Here is a 16,719-nt window from a genome sequence, read left to right on the forward strand (position 1 = left end):
GGCAGAGGTGCATCGCATTGATTTCCTTAATTCCCAGGGGAAGATAAGTGGTGGGCTCAATCCCTCATTCAGCAAAACAACACTGCTGATCCCGTTCAAGATAGACAGGGACAACTAGGGCTGCCACTTTTAGCTGCTTAGTCACTTCAGCATGCCTCAAGGTTAGGGAGGGGGTGTGTACAGGTTTTTAATTATGGTCCCATGTGTCTCTCCATTCATGACATATCGGATCAAGGAAACTCTGAATTTTTACGACTTGGAAAATTATTGTAGAAAGATAATAGGCGGTAGGCCGTTCAGAGTTTTCCAATTGGAAAGTATCAGAATCAACCAATAGAAAGCTACACGCAAATAACTTAACTTTAATTCGGAGGTTTGGAGGTTCCGACGTGATGAATGCAGCATCTCGGTCCCAGCTTTGATGTACTGACTTTGCGGGGTGAACAGGCCATGGCTCGGTTGGTTGATGTCCTTGATGATCTTTTTGTTCTTCTTGTGACATCGGGTGCTGTAGGTGTCCTGGAGGGCAGGCAGTGTGCCCCCAGTGATGCGTTGGGCAGAACGTATCACCCTCTGGAGTGCCCTGGGTTGCGGGGAGTGCAGTTGCCGTATCAGGCGGTGATACAGCCCGACACGATGCTCTCAATTGTGCATCTGTAAATGTTTCTGAGGGTCTTAGGGGCCAAGCCAAATTTCTTCAGCCTCCTGTGGTTGAAGAGGCGCTATTGCGCCGCCTTCACCACACTGTATGTGTGGGTGGACCAATTCAGATTGTCAGTAATGTGTACGCCGAGGAAGTTAAAGCTTTCCACCTTCTCCACTGCAGTCCGTAGATGTGGATAGGGGTGTGCTCCCTCTGCTGTTTCCTGAAGTCCACGATCAGCTCCTTCATTTTGTTGGCGTTGAGTGAGAGGTTATTTTCCTGGCACCACTCCGCCAGGGCCATTACCTTCTCCCTGTAGGCTGTCTTGTCATTGTTGGTAATCAGGCCCACTACTGTTGTGTTGTCTGCAAACTTGATGATTGAGTTGGAGGCGTGCGTGGCCACACAGTCATGGGTGAACAGGGAGTACAGGAGGGGGCTGAGCACGCACCCTTGTGGGGCCCCAGGGTTGAGGATCAGTGAAGTGGAGGTGTTGTTTCCTACCTTCACCACCTGGGGGGCGGCCCGTCAGGAAGTCCAGGATCCAGTTGCACAGGGCGGGGTTCAGACCCAGGGCCCCAAGCTTAATGATGAGCTTGGAGGGGTACTATGGTGTTGAAAGCTGAGCTATAGGCAATGAACAGCATTCTGACGTACTGTAGGTATTCCACTTGTCCAGATGGGATAGGGCAGTGTGCCGTGTGAAGGCGAATTCATCGTCTGTGGATCTATTGGGGCGGTAGGCAAATTGAAGTGGGTCTAGGATGTCAGGTAAGGTAGAGGTGATATGATCCTTAACTAGCCTCTCAAAGCACTTCATGATGACAGAAGTGAGTGCCATGGGGCGATAGTTATTTAGTTCAGTTATCTTTGCTTTCTTGGGTACAGGAACAATGGTGGACATCTTGAAGCAAGTGGGGACAGCAGACTGGGATAGGGAGATACTGAATATGTCCGTAAACACTCCAGCCAGTTGGTCTGCGCATGCTCTGAGGACGCGGCTGGGGATGACGCCTGGGCCGGCAGCCTTGCGAGGGTTAACACGCTTAAATGTCTAATTCACGTCAGCCACAGAGAACGAGAGCCCACAGTGCTTGGGAGCGGGCTGCGTCGGTGGCACTGTGTTATCGTCAAAGTGGGCGAGGAAAGTGTTTAGCTTGTCTGGGAGCAAGACCTCGGTGTCCTGGCTTTCCCTTTGTTATCCGTGATTGTCTGTAGACCCTGCCAGATACGTCTTGTGTCTGAGCCATTGAATTGCGACTCCACTTTGTCTCTGTACTGACGTTTTGTCTGTTTGATTGCCTTCGATGGATTAACTACACTGTTTGTATTCGACCATATTCCCAGTCACCTTGTCATGGTTAAATGTGGTGGTTTTGCACAAATGCTGCCATCTGTCCATGGTTTCTGGGTTGGGTAATTTTAAATAGTCAACTTGGCAACAACATCCCCTATACACTTCCTGATGAACTCAGTCACTGTGTCCGTGTAAGCGTAAATTTTATTCTAAGAGGCTACCCGGAACATATCCCAGCCCACGTGATCAAAACAATGTTGAAGCATGGATTCCGATTGGTCAGACCAGCGTTGAATAGACCTTATTACGGGTACGTCCTGTTTGAGTTTCTGCCTATAGGAAGGGAGGAGCAGAATGGAGTCGTAATCTGATTTGCCGAAGGGATTGCGGGGTATTGTAGGCATTTCGAAAAGGTGAGTAGCAGTGATCTAGTGTTTTTCTAAGCGAGTACTACAGTCAATGTGTTGATAGAACTTCGGTAGAGTTTTCCTCAAATTTGCTTTGTTAGAAACACCAGCTACAATAAATGCGGCCCCAGGATATGTGGTTTCCAGTTTGCATAAAGTCTGGTGTAGTTCCTTGAGGGCCGTCGTGGTATCGGCTTGAGGGGAATCTACACGGCTGTGACTATAACCGAAGATAATTTACTTGGGAGGTAATACGGTCGGCATTTGAGGTATTCTAGGTCGGGTGAACAAAACGACACAATCACCATGAGTAGTTAATCATGAAGCATACACCCCTGCTTCTCTTCTTCCCGGAGAGTTCTTTATTCCTTGTCTGCGCAATGAACTGAGAAACAAGCTGGCTGTATGGACGGGGACAGTATATCCCGAGAGAGCCTTGATTCTGTGAAACAGAGTATGTTACAGTCCCTGATGTCTCTCTGGACGGGGATCCTCGCCCTGAGCTCGTCTACTTTATTGTCCAGAGACTGAACATTAGCAAGTCATATACTCTGAAGTGGTGGATGGTGTGCCAGCCTTCTGAGTCGGACTAGAAGTTCCCTCTGAATACCTTTTCTCCACCGGCGGCGACTTGGAGCAGCCTCTGGGATAAGTTAAATTGCCCTGGGGGTACGAACAAAGGATTCAATTCGGGAAAATTTTATTCTCGGTTGTGGTGCTGGTGAGTTACCGCTGCTCTGATATCCAAAAGTTATTTCCGGCTGTATGTAATAACACAAAAAAATGTTCTGGGTTAATAATGTAAGAAATAACACGCAAAAAAATGAAATACTGCAAAGTTTCTTAGGAGCTAGAAGCAGAGCTGCCATGTCTGTCAGCTCCATCTTGTGCATCATCACACATGGAAGATGACAGCTGCCAGTGACCATAGCAAAGGTGTAAACAAACATTTTCAAGGTGTGAAAAAAGTTAATCAAATTTTTTTTAATACAGGAAACCAAAATGAACCCAAAAATCGATTTAGAAAACAAATATTTGTTTTGTTAGATGTGACTCTGTAGACTTATGTTAGCCTGCTAACTAGCCACACTAGTTATCCGATCTATTACATGTAATTGCTGACATATCACCACGCAGGCTACGTTGTGTTGAGCGTGGTAGAATTAACCAATGAAAACGTCACTGAGGCCCTCTTCTCAGTGAGGAGTACTTGGCTTCTCGAGGCTCTGCTTATGCAGTTCTGCACGCTACACACGGTACCTAGCGCGCCCAGGGAAGTGTGCCTTTACACCATCGGATGTTCGAGAGGTACGGACTCCTGTTTTCCCGTGGGATTCTGTCATTTTGTCAACTTATTATTTTGTTTACTAAGATCTCTCGTATTAACCACATAAGGATAATGTCCTGTTAAGAGCTTACAGAACACTGGCAAAGCTAGGTACCAATACCTTGAGCCATTAACTGGGCAAAACCATTGCCTCAACAAGCAGGGGTGCACCTGCTTGAAACCTCCTTTAGGCCTTGGGGACCTCCAGCCATTCCATGTATTTTAAGATATTCCAGAGCTAGCCTACCTGATTGATAAGTTCAATCTATCATCAAGCCCTTGATTAGATGAATCAGGTGAACTAGTTCAGGGCTACAATAAAATGGAAACATTTGCGGTTCCACGAGGAGAGATTTGACAACTGCTTTAAGCTCCAAACTGAAGGCTAGGCCTATACTACAACCTTCTAGACGTAGACCACCAAAATAGCACAAAATTATAAAAATGTAAAAGTTAAATGCAAGAGCACCCGCCATTTCCATTTGAACACATTGATACACCGTGATCCATTGGTGGCTAAAGAAATTAGCAAATGGAACCATAGCCCCGGGAAGTAGGGGTCTTGAGGGTGCTGCAGCACCGCCTGGAAAATCTGAAAAAAAAATATTAATACAAATTTTCATTTTTTTAAACATTTTTTTTTCTCACATGTAGCGCCGGCACACAAAACAATAGTTGAAATTGTAAGAGCTGTTGCCCTGTCCCGTTCTCTGCGATTGTCATTCTAATAGAATCCAGAAAGAACAAAATCTTGTCCTCAAACATTTATATCAAAAAGTGCATAGCTATGGACAAAAACAAAATATCTACACCAAATAAAATATTTTTCTTGATCAAATAACTTGGAAAACAACCACTTTTTATGCGGTATTAATTTACCATCCTTACAAACCACTTAAAGTACATTACTGTATTGTACATAGGCTGGTCATGTAGGTTTGTACCTGTAGACTTTCCATCACCACAAAGAGGAACAATACAGTAATTGAGTACATTGAGATGTCACAAGGTTTGTGATGATGTGGCTCAGTTTTTGAGCATGGCACTTGTAAGTCTATGGTTGGGGGTTCGATTCCCACGAGGGACCAGTACAAAAAAAGTATGAAAATGTACAACTGTAGGTTTCTCTGGATAAGAGCATCGACTAAAATAGCAACGGAATAAACAGGCAATTTCAGTTTCACATAGAAATAAGTTGCATTTGCGATGTATTAAAAAAACTGGAAAATGTACTGTACATTTACTGTACAGTAAAATGCTGGTAAACACTCAAATACAGCACATTTAGTTTACATTTTTCACAAATGTAGTGCACTGGGCCTAATATACAACCCATATTTATGTTTAGTTATTTTCCCTTTTGTACTTGAGCTATTTGCACATCCTTACAACACTGTATACAGACATAATATGACATTTGAAATGTCTCTATTCTTTTGGAGCTTTTGTTAACGTTTACTGTTCATTTTTGTTCATTTAACTTTTGTTTATCTATTTCACTTGCTTTGGCAATGTAAACATATGTTTCCTATGCCAATAAAGCCCCTTGAATTGAAATGAATATAGATGTCTTCAGCGCAGGCAAAGTTTTTCTTCTTCTGCAGCACCCCGCTCCCAAACTACTTCCTGCGGCTATGCATGGTACTCAGAGATGGCCAAATGGCCAATGCAGCAGTAGGCCTATAGCTTCCATTGTCAACTAAGTAAAATACATAGGCCTAAAGCCGACAAATAAAAACAATCGAAAATATTCTGATGAAAATACAGGTTCTTTCAATCATGTATTTAAGGAAATTTAATGTAACCAAATTACGGGGATTAACGTTACATTTACTAGGCCTACTGGTTACATATGTAACGATGAACTGATGAATTAAACAATCAAAGGGCAAACAATTCACACAATGATACAATAAATGTGCAAGAATTGGTGAGAGACAGCGGAGCACATTCTGTAGAGCTGAGTGCATGCATTCTGAAGAGAGATGCCCATATATTCTCCACATACCCCTCCCTTCTTCATGTCTCAGTATTTTAAATTATACTCGAGACACATTATCTTCACACATTTAAGATGGTTTTCACAGACAGCCGCAACTCAATAATCAGCTAGGCCAATTGCCACGTGCGCTGCCCAAATTGTTGGCTTCTCAAATATGCATAGGCCTACGCACTTGTGATTAGAAACAATCCACAGCTACTGTATTTACATTATTTTTTAAATAACCTAATGATCCTCTGTGGCTAAGCCAAGCTTTCTTGTAAAATATTTTGAATGATTTAATTTAGACAGGAGTAATTATATAATTTTGGCAAAACATCAATTTACTTTAGCAGGAAGCAAGCATCCAAACTGTGCACCCGCCAATGTTCCTTTTAATTTGCAAGTGGTTGAAATGAGAGATTTGTATGTAATGACAAGATGCTCATGTCTCCACCCTAACAATGCGAGTCATTGTCCCAAAGGCAGGAATGCAGGCGACAAGCTTAGGTCTGCATATTATGCCCATAGAAACACATTGGGCTTATTCAGGACAGACTTTGGTGAGAGTGAGCCCTCGCGCATCGCCACTTCCTCTCTGCTGAAACTAGCTAGCGAAACAGCACCCCTCTCTGTCTTACTTTATGTAGCCCATGTTTCTGATGCTGTCTGGCCAGAAACAGTATGACATGCCATACTCTCTTTGTCCAGACTGTTTGGCTCGCTTGGATGCTTTATCTGAGATTGATGCGTCTTTATGTCGGCGCACGTCTCGGTCAACAAAATTATCAATATTTCAATATTTTTGGGGGGGACAGGCAAGGAGGTAAGGTAGGGCAGGCCCCCTAGGGCCCATAACGCTAGCCCATAAGACCAAGAAGACCATGTAGGGCACGTTTTCACAAACATCAACACGCTCTGGAAATTGGTTTGCCAGACAGTTTCTTTTAGAGAACTTGCTAATAAGTACCCTACACAACTACTTTATATAAAAGAAGGCAAGAACGTCATGTAACAACAACGTAGGCCTAATTCCCAAGGTTTCTCATTAGAGTTTGTTGTTGTATTGATTAGGATTTAATCACAGAAAGAAAGACTGCCATTCATGGCTCCTAAAAACAGATCCATCTTTGACTGTTTTCAATGGGCTGAATGCGAAAGCCTCTCATTTCGAGTTACTGACTGAAACTCTGCGTTGTCAGCACATCATTTGTAACGTGGATACAAATGGCTGCTTTACCACTGCATTGTTATGCAAACTGCAGATAATGTTCTGATAGTTGCTCTGTTGTGGTAGTGTAGATATGACGAGGTAGATACAATTTTTATTTGTGGTAATGACTTTGGGTTGAACAATGGCCCTGGGCATGTTGGATAAATTGCCATTTGAATACCCCTGCAGCATACACACTAACCCTTTGTGCATTTAGGCAGTAACGCAACAAAATACTTTCTGAAGGCACTGTACAAGGAGTACCAGTACCGAGTCAATGTGCAGGTGTACGAGAAAATTGAGGTAATACAATATGTACATGTAGGTAGGGGTAAAAGTGACTAGGCAATCAGGATAGATAATAAACAGAGTAGCAGCAGCATGTGAAAACTGAAAGAATGTGAAGAGTGTGACAGAGCGTGAAAGTCTGTCTGTGTGAGTGTGTGTATGTTAGCTTATTTAGCTAAGCTTGACAGTTTTCATTTATCTACTGTATTTGACATATAAACTTACATGCAGATGCCTCCCTATGCAGTAGACTGTATCATTATTGTTATGATTATTTGTTACTTTCTTTGCACTGACTCTCTTGTACTTGCTCTATGCATACTCACTAGACTCTACCCACACACGCACACATACTAAACTGACACTCCAACACACACACACACACACACACACACACACACACACACACACACACACACACACACAAACACACGCTCACACACACAAAACACACAACATGCATATTGACGACACACACACACACACACACACTCACATATAGACACACTCTTCACACTCTTTCACAGTCTTCACATGCGACTGTTACTCTGTTTATTATCTATCCTGATTGCCTAGTCACTTTTACCCTTATCTACGAGTACATACTGTATTACCGCATTTACCTCAACTACTTCTTACACCTGCACATTGACTCAGTACTGGTACTCCTTGTACAGTGCCTTCAGAAAGTATTCATACCCCTTGACTTATTCCACATTTTGTTGTGTTACAGCTGAAATTAAAAATTGATTATATATATTTTTTGTGTCATCCATCTACACACAATGACTGAGCCAAAACATGTTTTTAGAATTGTTTGCTAATTTATTGAAAGTGAAATACAGAAATATCTCATTTACATAAGTATTCACACCCGTGAATCAATACATGTTGGAATCCCCTTTGCCAGCGATTACAGCTGTGAGTCTTTCTTTCTCCAGGTGCTTTGCGCACCTGGATTGTACAATATTTACACATTATTCGTAAAAAAATTATTCAAGCTCCGTCAAGTTGTTTGGCTAATCATTGCTAAACAGCCATTTTCAAGTTGTGCCATAGATTTTCAAGACGATTTAAGTCAAAACTGTATCTAGGCCACCCAGAAACATTCAATGTTTTCTTGGTCTTGGCCTTGTGTTTTAGGGTATTGTCCTGCTAAAAGGTGAATTTGTCTTCCAGTGTCTGTTGGAAAGCAGACTGAACCAGGTCTTCCTCTAGGATTTTGCCTGCGCTTAGCTCTATTCCATTTATTTTTATCCTAAAAAACTCACTAGTCTTTGACGATGACAGACATGCAGCCATCACCATGCTTGAAAATTTGAAGACTGTGATGTGTGGATTTTCCCCAAACATAACACTTTGCTTTCAAGACATAAAGTCAATTTCATTGCCACATTTTTTGCAGTTTTACTTTAGTGCCTTATTCCAAACAGGATGCATCTTTTCACTCTGTCGTTTAGGTTAGTATTGTAGAGTAACTACAATGTTTTTGATCCATCCTAAATTGTCTCCTATCACAGCCAATAAACTCTTTAACTGCTTTAATGTCACCATTGGCCTAATGGTGAAATCTCTGAGCAGTTTCCTTCTTCTCCGGCAACTGAGTTACAGTAGGAAGGACGCCTGTATTTTTGAAGTGACTGGGTGTATTGATAACTTCACCATGCTCAAAGAGATATTTAATGTCTACTTTTTAAAAATGTTTACCCATCTGCCAATAGGTGCCCTTCATTGCGAGGCATTGGAAAACCTCCCTGTTTTTTTGTGGTTGAATCTGTGTTTGAAATTCACTGCTTTATTGACGTACCTTACAGCTAATTGTATGTGTTGGGTACAGAGATGAGGTATTCATACAAAAATGTGGTTAAACACTATTATTGCACATGGAGTAAGTCCATGCAATTTATTATGTGATTTGTTTACTCCTGGAGTTATTTAGTCTTGCCATGACAGAGGGGTTGAATACTTATTGAATCAAGACATTTCAGATGTTCATTTTTTGGTAATTTGTCAAATAAAATCTAAAAACATAATTTCACTTTGAAATGATGGGGTATGTGTGTAGGCCAGTAACACAACATCTTCATTTAATCCATTTTATTCTGAAGCTACTGTATATATTTTTTGCAAATATCTTAATTACTTTTTAACTCTGCATTGTTGGGAATGGTCTCGTAAGTAAGCGTTTCATGGTAAAGTCTACACCTGTTGTATTTGGTGCATGTGGCCATTAACATTCGAAATGTAAACTTACAGTACATGTAGAAACATACACCTGCCATTGCTTCCCTGTGTGTGCCTCAGTGTATTAGGGACTGACTGTCTGGTCCTCCCTCCTTCCAGGAGAGTAGAGGAGAGTCACTTATGGTTCTATCGACTCTCCCCAGCTTGTATTTTGTCATTGTCATGCACCTGCAGCCTTGCTTGACCACCCACAGCTCACAGAGCATGCCTGTTGTCCCTGATGAGGGGGAGATTAGAAGCACAGGCTGACAGGCTCTCCCTGCTGCGCAATAGGCTGAGCATCTGTTTACAACATTAACCACTGTTTTTCTAACTCGTGGTTCCCCCATGCTTAATATTACCTTATCTGGGTGGAACAGACCCTGCTTTTGACCGCTGCCCTTTCACACTGACTCTAAATGCATGGAAATCTGCAGTTGTTTTGGGTGAACTGAACACAATAATATTTCTTGTGTTGTTTTTTTATTTTATAATTGGAGAACAATTAACTTTCTGAGAACAATAGCAATATTGTCGTGTTTCGTTTAAAAAGAGCTTTACTTAGTAAATCAGGGTTTGAAAGATTCTGGAAATTTAAATTATAAAGCTTTTATTTCCTACTGTATGATAATCTGGCTAATTGCAAATATTGTAATATGAATAACCAGCATGGTCTAGACTAGACGTAACATAGTAAATGTAAATCCGTTACACTTAAATTAGTGTGGTTTCATGGTTGGTCAGGGTGGATGGGTGGGCGTATAATGCGAAGGTCTAGCAACCCAAAAGTTGCGAGTTCAAATCTCATCACGAACAACTTTAGCATTTTAGCAAAATTAGCAACTCTTTAACTAACCTTAACCCTTTTAGCTAACTCTTCCCCTAACCCTCTTAGCTAACCCTACACCTTCCCCTAACTCTAAACTTAACCCTTTAACCTAACTCCTAAATGTAACCCTAACTTTAACCATAACCCCTAAGCCTAACCCTTAGCCTAGCTAATGTTAACCAGCTAGCTAATGTTAGCCACCTAGCAACCCAGATAGAATTCGTAGCATATAATAGTTATGTGAATTATTGACATATTGTACGATTTGTAAATTTGTAACATATGTGAATTCTAATTTGTAAGATATCATACTAAATGGAGTTTAGTGTGGATTTACATACAGGATAATACCAAATACTTTGAGACCAGGTTGGAAAAACACACTGTATCCACATACAACACCATTCTTTTGATAAAGGATGGGCTCTTAGTTCTTGTATTGAATGTTCATTTTATTTTGTTGTCATAATTGTTTCAATTATTAGGGGGTAGATCAGTTTTAATATTGCAGATAGGTTATGGCTTACATCAATGTAATTGTCTGCATAATTTCCAATCCCCCATATACAGTTGAAGTCGGAAGTTTACATACACTTAGGTAGGAGTCATTAAAACTCGTTTTTCAACCACTCCACAAATTCCTTGTTACGAAACTATAGTTTTGGCAAGTCGGTTAAGACATCTACTTTGTGCATGACACAAGTCATTTTTCCTCTTTGCTTGACATCATGGGAAAATCAAAAGAAATCAGCCAAGACCTCAGAAAACAAATTGTAGACTTCCACAAGTCTGGTTCATCCTTGGGAGCAATTTCCAAATGCCTGAAGGTACCACGTTCATCTGTACAAACAATAGTACGCAAGTATAAACACCATGGGACGTCACTAGACATTCAGAACATCCAGGGCTCAGCCCTGAAGACCTGAGGTGACTCCGAGGGGGGGGGATTTGATCCCTACACGACTGAAATGAAGCGCCCCGCACCCTAGCAGTGAACATTTTGCAGAAACATAACTTAATGTTGCATATCTCACTGCTTTCTTCCATGCGCTGTGTTCTCCTGATGCCAAATAATGAACACTTCTTAATATTAATTCAATGGTTTGTGGTCAGTAAACCCATAGAATATTGTGTCAATAATATATTTTTTTAATCTATTAGCAAGTACTAATTACAAGTGCATAACTATATTGTAATTTTCCATTAAATATATTTTTTTGGGGGAAATAGTATTTATCATTTTGTTGCAATGTTTTCATAAACCATGTCCAATATTTGATTGGCAATAAAAAAAAGCCTCATGTTGATGTTAGTCACATTACTGTAACTAATGTGAGCTAGTCATGTTGCGTGCACTGTGCAGTTCCGAAATATTACAAATGGTGGCAGCCTAAACCACAAATGAATTAATGTTTTGCATTTTTTTTTAAATCTAGTTACATGCAATATAGCTGGATTGGGATTTTAGGCTGCCATCCTTTTGGATTATGTTTGAACAGCATAAATGTATTAGCAGTAGGCTTGTATTATAACTGTAGAGTCGGGGCAGTTGGGGACAACACATTTTTACATATAATATGTACAAACGCAGGCACCAAACACACTTGAAAATCATGATTTTATCATATTTGGGGTAATAAATCACAGATTTCAAGGTCAATTAGCTAATAATATTTCTACCTAATTAATTACACAAAAACCAAATACACCCCCTCTAACATCCCTGTAGTAACAGCATTTCACACTAAATTATACTGTAGGTGCAAACCTGTCTATGACTTCACTCTTTCCCAAGCGTGTTAGAATTTATATATTTGTCATTTGTCATGATGCATTCTATCTTTGGTCATTGGGCTCCTAAACCAGGTATATAGACGTCTTAATGCACTGAAAGATCTCTCACAGCTGCTAACTGGGATGGTCAGCGCGGCCTGAATGATTGCCTTCAGTGATGGGAACATATCAGGGTCTAGCAATTTATACATACTGGACATGTCAGAAATGTCATCTTTCTTTTTTTGAGAGGTAATGTTTAGCAAGGACTACTTCCTCTGTCTTGAGAGGAATATGCCATGTTTGTCTTGTGTGGGCCTCCCCTCGCTCTTTGTTCTCCTGTGTTCTCGCTCTGACCTGTCTGCTCCCCTCTCTTCTTTGCTGTCGGAAGTTATGCTTCCCTGGATCTCCTATTCTATTACAGAGATGGCATAGTATCAGTGCCGTAGCAATATGGAGAATCCTGAACAGACAAACACAAACAGAAGCAATATATATACACACACACACACACACACACACAATATGAACAACAGGCAAATTATGTTTACCTGAATTGAGCTGTTCCTTAATGATATTAGCAGTTCACTCAATCTTAAACCTGATTAACATTCAACTGTCTTACCCTTCACACTAACCACAATACCTGTGTTCTCTCTCTGTCGCTTTAGCTACAAAATCAAAATATGTGCAACCATGGGACAAAACGATGAGGTTGGCTTAGATTGTTAACATGTAAGCTATATTTCATCTCCAATGTTTATTGAAATCAAATACATTTGCAGAATGACCACTTGCTTCAAATACATCATTACAGTTGTTGGTTAGCTACAGTAGCTAGCAAATTTTTGCCATATTTGCATTGACATGAAATCAGTCAAAACACCTCAAAACAAGACATGGTATCAATAACATGATGAAACATGCTGAAATAAGCCACTTTTTCCCCACATGGCAGTGCCAGCCAGAATCACAACAGGCTGATTTAGGCACCATGGAAACATTGTTTTCGTGACGTTGTCAGCCAACCCATCTATGTAGCTACAGTTGAAGTCGGAAGTTTACATACACTTAGGTTGGAGTCATTAAAACTTGTTTTTCAACCACTCCACAAATTTCTTGTTAAGAAACTATAGTTTTGACAAGTCGGTTAGGACATCTACTTTGTGCATGACACAAGTACTTTTTCCAACAATTGTTTACAGACAGATTATGTCACTTATAATTCACTATCACAAATCTAGTGGGTCAGAAGTTTACATACACTAAGTTGACTGTGCCTTTAAACAGCTTGGAAAACTCCAGAAAATATGTGTCATGGCTTTAGAAGCTTCTGGTAGGCTAATTTACATCATTTGAGTCAATTGGAGGTGTAGCTGTGGATGTATTTCAAGGCCTACCTTCAAACTCAGTGCCTCTTTGCTTGATATCATGGGAAAATCAAAATAAATCAGCGAAGACCTCAGACCTCCACAAGTAGACCTCCACAAGTCTGGTTCATCCTTGGGAGCAATTTCCAAACGCCTGAAGGTACCACGTTCATCTGTACAAACAATAGTACGCAAGTATAAACACCATGGGACCATGCAGCCATCATACTGCTCAGGAAGGAGACGCATTCTGTCTCCTAGAGATTAACATACTTTGGTGTGAAAAGTGCAAATCAATCCCAGAACAACAGCAAAGGACCTTGTGAAGATGCTGGAGGAAACAGGTGCAAAAGTATCTATATCCACAGTAAAACAAGTTCTATATCGATATAACCTGAAAGGCCGCTCAGCAAGGAAGAAGCCACTGCTCCAAAACCGCCAGTAAAAAGCCAGACTACGGTTTGCAACTGCACATGGGGACAAAGATCGTACTTTTTGGAGAAATGTCCTCTGGTCTGATGAAACAAAAATAGAACTGTTTGGCCATAATGACCATTGTTATGCTTGGAGGAGAAAGGGGGAGGCTTGCAAGCTGAAGAACACCATCCCAACCGTGAAGCAGGGGGGTGGCAGCATCATGTTGTGGGGGTGCTTTGCTGCAGGAGGGACTGGTGCACTTCACAAAATAGATGGCATCATGAGAGAGGAAAATTATGTGGATATATTGAAGCAACATCTCAAGACATCCGTCAGGAAGTTAAAGCTTGGTCGCAAATGGGTCTTCCAAATGGACAATGACCCCAAGCATACTTCCAAAGTTGTGGCAAAATGGCTTAAGGACACAAAGTCAAGGTATTGGAGTGGCCATCACAAAGCCCTGACCTGAATCCTATAGAAAATGTGTGGGCAGAACTGAAAAGGCGTGTGCGAGCAAGGAGGCCTATAAACCTGACTCAGTTACACCAGCTCTGTCAGGAGGAATGGGCCAAAATTCACCCAACTTATTGTGGGACGCTTGTGGAAGGCTACCCAAAACGTTTGACCCAAGATAAACAATTTAAATGCAATGCTACCAAATACTAATTGAGTGTATGTAAACTTCTGACCCAATGGAAATCAATCAATCAATCAATTTTATTTTATATAGCCCTTCGTACATCAGCTAATATCTCGAAGTGCTGTACAGAAACCCAGCCTAAAACCCCAAACAGCTAGTAATGCAGGTGTAGAAGCACGGTGGCTAGGAAAAACTCCCTAGAAAGGCCAAAACCTAGGAAGAAACCTAGAGAGGAACCAGGCTATGAGGGGTGGCCAGTCCTCTTCTGGCTGTGCCGGGTGGAGATTATAACAGAACTATGCCAAGATGTTCAAAAATGTTCATAAGTGACAAGCATGGTCAAATAATAATCATGAATAATTTTCAGTTGGCTTATCAAGAGTTGAAAAACAACAGGTCTGGGACAGGTGGCGGTTCCATAACCGCAGGTAGAACAGCTGAAACTGGAATAGCAGCAAGGCCAGGCGGACTGGGGACAGCAAGGAGTCACCACGGGCGGCAGTCCCGACGCATGGTCCTAGGGCCCAGGTCCTCCGAGAGAAAGAAAGAGAGAAGGAGAAAATTAGAGAGAGCCAAGATTTTCAAAATGTTCATAAATGACAAGCATGGTCAAATAATAATCAGGAATAAATCTCAGTTGGCTTTTCATAGCCGATCATTAAGAGTTGAAAACAGCAGGTCTGGGACAGGTAGGGGTTCCATAACCGCAGGCAGAACAGTTGAAACTGGAATAGCAGCAAGGCCAGGCGGACTGGGGACAGCAAGGAGTCACCACGGCCGGTAGTCCCGACGTATGGTCCTAGGGCTCAGGTCCTCCGAGAGAAAGAAAGAGAGAAGGAGAAAATTAGAGAGAGCCAAGATTTTCAAAATGTTCATAAATGACAAGCATGGTCAAATAATAATCAGGAATAAATCTCAGTTGGCTTTTCATAGCCGATCATTAAGAGTTGAAAACAGCAGGTCTGGGACAGGTAGGGGTTCCGTAACCGCAGGCAGAACAGTTGAAACTGGAATAGCAGCAAGGCCAGGCGGACTGGGGACAGCAATGTGATGAAAGAAATAAAAGCTGAACTAAATAATTCTCTCTACTATTATTCTGACATTTCACATTCTTAAAATATTGTGGTGATCCTAAGTGACCTAAAGACAAGGAATTGTTACTATGATTAAATGTCAGGAATTGTGAAAAACTGAGTTTAAATGTATTTTGCTAAGGTGTATGTAAACTTCCGACTTCAACTGTAGATACTAAATACCTGTATTGTAAACACAGACACACAATATATTCACTTACTCCTGCAAATGCAACAACCATCTCTATGTTTGCTGAGCTGCATCTTCAATTCTGTATGTCCATCTTCTATACATACGATTTTTTTTTACCTAGCTAATTGAGCTGACGTTACCAAAAAGTAGCTAACGTCATGTCAGCCATAAGTTAGCTAGATATCTTTATTAGTAACTTTTAGCATAATTTGGACAGTACTTGATTAGACAGTAATTGGTTCGTTAGTGATACTTTGTCTGGTGGTGAACAGAGCTCCAGAAGTTGGGTTCAGTTTCCAGATAGCTAATCAATAACTGTACTGTCAAAACCCTGTTCATTTTGCTAGGTTACTAATGAAGCAGCACTGCTAGCGAGACTGGGTAGTCCCTCATGTTAGTTAGTTAGCTTTACGTTATCTGTCAGTGCAGCTTTTGAGTCAACATGTTGAAATGTATGTTACTGGAGTCTGGATTACTGTGAGGCCAATAACTCTGAATAACCTCATCATGGGCTAACAAAATGTGCTATAGCAATAGCAAGCTAACAAAGTTTTCCTCTGGTTCTCCTTCTCACCTTTGCGCTCTCTCCCTCAGAGAATGAACAGTCGTACAAGCGCGCCAAAATATAATTGTTTTGGATGAATCAAAAATGACTTTGGGAAACCACATTGACTCCGTCTCCTAAAGTGCCACTGTACACAGAAATGCTGTTTTTAGGCAGCACTAAAAAGGCAGGGCAGGACAGGGCTCATGTTTGGAGTATCCATTGCAGTGTGTAATGCAGTGGAGCCTAGCTTTTTTTACACCATCCCAGCAGGGCAAAGACTCGGGGCTGAAGCCCCAAAAGCCTGGGTCTGGTGACGTCAATGATCACAACAATGAAGTGTAAGGGGCCTCGAATGTTTTAAATGGACTGGATCTTTATATTTACCACTTGGGTCCTGTTTCAGTAATAATGAAATCAGACCTTCTTGTTGAGTATCTGATAATCTACCATTTATATAGGAGTGGTTAAAACATTATTATAACAGTCCTCTGAGTACAT

The sequence above is a fragment of the Salvelinus alpinus genome, chromosome 27, assembly GCF_045679555.1.
Source record: "Salvelinus alpinus chromosome 27, SLU_Salpinus.1, whole genome shotgun sequence".
NCBI classification, from domain to species: domain Eukaryota; kingdom Metazoa; phylum Chordata; class Actinopteri; order Salmoniformes; family Salmonidae; genus Salvelinus; species Salvelinus alpinus.